The 2,688-nt window shown below is 42.0% G+C and overlaps 1 protein-coding gene across 1 annotated transcript in view; it reads right to left on the bottom strand.

The window, feature by feature from the left end:
- prickle1a (prickle homolog 1a) overlaps positions 1-1,674 on the bottom strand; it is a 33,780-nt gene extending 32,106 nt beyond the window's left edge. The window contains exon 1 of the mRNA XM_063197117.1: positions 1,401-1,674. The gene's annotated coding sequence lies outside the window, so the exon portion shown is untranslated. The remainder of the gene's footprint in view (positions 1-1,400) is intronic.
- Between the last annotated feature and the right edge of the window lie 1,014 nt (positions 1,675-2,688).

Genomic DNA, 2,688 nt, shown 5'->3' on the forward strand with positions numbered 1-2,688 from the left:
ATTAGATATGTTATCAGGTTAGACTGTAAATTTGCACAATATGAGGAGAAAAGAGATTGTGTTCCCTTTTGGTGTGACTTCATAGAACACATGGAGGTTTTTTCCAAGTTAAAAAAAACAAGACTTCTGCCATGAATATAATGTCCACTAGAGGGCATTCCTATATTGGATTCTAGATTTCACCATCTCAGTCTCGGTCAGAATCCCACCTCTCCACCTCTTCCCAGAACAATTGCTTGTCATAACGCTCTAGTCTGCACAGTTTTCGCAGTCATGAAAAGTTATTCGGCTGACTAAAATGGAAACAGACGAGGTTGTAAATAAAAGCATTCAGTTTGGTCTCATTCTGTCAGCTCGACTGTGAGGGGGAAACACAATAACTGTGCTGCATCAGTAGGTCTCAAACTTTTACATGGATATGTTCATGAGCTTAAAGACACTGTATGGTTATAGGGATACAGTAGAAAACACTCTAGAGACCCGGGCTGGTCTGTGGTGCATTTGCTAGGCTAAATAGGCCAGTCTATGCATTGCCTCACTGGGACCTGCTCAGCTTTCCAGAAACCAGCTTTCTTTTTTTACGGTCCCCTCAGCTGTGACTGTTGTGACAGATTGCGGGCCGATGACACGGCCATCAGTAATGTGCACACAGAGACTTATGTTGGTGTCAGACATGTCTAGTGCAGTTCTTTACCAAGTTACATAGGTTCACGCAAACGTTTACAAAGTCCCCAATTAATTAAATGGCACCTAAAAACGTGGATCCACACAATGTACAGGAGAAGACTGGACGAGTGGCCTCTGGACAAAGCGTTTGCGATGTCTTGAAATCATCATTTGCGTTCCCCTAATAGATCAAAGAGGTGTCGATTATTGCGAAACTGGCTTCCGATATATAAGAGGCTACGGAATTTGTAGTAAAATGTAAAGTAGCGCACTCTTCAGAAGATGAACAGCAGAATACCTATATGTTTGTAGACCTGACGTTGGTAGGCTACACGACAGGCAGTCAGCCAGCACCCTTGCAGCACCGACCAGTTGTCACCAAAGTGACAGGCAACAGCTGAGTCCATACATCTGGAACCCCGGGCAGCGGCACGGCAAAGCCCACTACACTCGATATGCCAGTGCCAATTTTCAAGATAAAGAAATGCGTGGAAAATGGGTGACAACGTACATATTCTATCTCTACACATTGTATTTCACACACAAAGGCGACCACTGCGCTTAGTACTGTTGGAGCAAGTTCTAAAGTTGAAAGGCGAATGTGACTTTCACTTGCACAATCACTTAAAACGCACACGCGTAAAGAGCAGTGATATTTCAGCCATGGCCGTTTAAGGAAACGAAGTCAATTCAGTAACAAAAGTTTATGATAATATTAGGAATAATAAACTCACCTTGTTGTTCGGCTTCTCTGTGGCAGTGCAAAGTATCCCGTGCCAAATATTCCTTCAATAGAAGACGCAGCTCACTTTGTGTCTCATTTGAATTATACGTGTCCACAAAATGAAGACGGTACGTGTATGTCTCCCCGGAACAATATCAGCAATATCAATATCGTCGTCGTAACGCTGGGAACAGCATAGTTGTCGATTGGTCACCAAAATACATTAGACAACTTCATATGTCACTGAATTCATGAGCACACACAACTCAGCAGTGGTCCTGGTGCTTTACGCACACTGAAATGACATTAACATTGCTCCAAGCCTATTGGTTTAAACATGCAACCCCCACCACTCGCTGAGAGAGAGAGAGAGAGAGAGAGAGAGAGAGAGAGAGAGAGAGAGAGAGAGAGAGAGAGAGAGAGATTCTGGAGTAGGCAAAAAAAAACGTTTTCGTAACTGGTCACTGTGCAGGCAAAATGGAAAGGTGTGTGCTACCCATCCAATAATTGTGGTCCCCTTTACACCACTCAGTACCCCCACATGTCCCTTTTTATTTTCACAGAGGATGTGTTTCCTAATGACTAGACATGCTATGAAAACCAGATATCTAAGTGAGTAAGTAATTGCTGGTTTGCATTAGTCTGCTGTTTGTTTAGAGTTTCAATTTTTCTTTTTTCCCCCTCTCTTTTCTTTTTAGTGCATTACATGTCATGATGACAATAAGTCTTTAGGACCCCCGACCCCTGTCGGTCTGTCTGTCTTGGAGAGTGCGTTCCAGCTCATGCTATAGCGCCCCCTAAAGTGAGGAAAGTCCCTTTTCAGGAGAAAATAATGTTGCCCATTCCATTCACAAATGGCAATATTTTTCTTGAATATTTATTTCCACTATCAAATTATAGGTATTCATTTATGGATTTTCCAAACTCAAAAAGGTGCATCCTCGCCATGTAGGCCTACATTTTGAACCACAGTGTTGGTGTATTCTAGTTAGACCAGTAGTAGCCTACTTATTTGTTTATTTGCGTAATAAATATTCATAAAAAGCTAATATTTGTGATTTGTGAATGGGCAGCATACATTTTGAAAAACTAGGGCCTACTAAAATGACACACTGGCCCTTTAAAAACCTTGCTGATTCACTCACTCGCTTAACCTTTTTGATGGAAATACAAAGTGGTAATGCAACACATTTAAATGATACTAGACATATTTTCTTCAACGTATTGTAGGGCCACTAACTTCAGCATCAGTCTGTAAGGTGTTGCAATATCTCGCCAATGGCCAGTGTTGATCGTCT

This window comes from Engraulis encrasicolus, chromosome 4 (genome assembly GCF_034702125.1).
Source record: "Engraulis encrasicolus isolate BLACKSEA-1 chromosome 4, IST_EnEncr_1.0, whole genome shotgun sequence".
Lineage (NCBI taxonomy): Eukaryota > Metazoa > Chordata > Actinopteri > Clupeiformes > Engraulidae > Engraulis > Engraulis encrasicolus.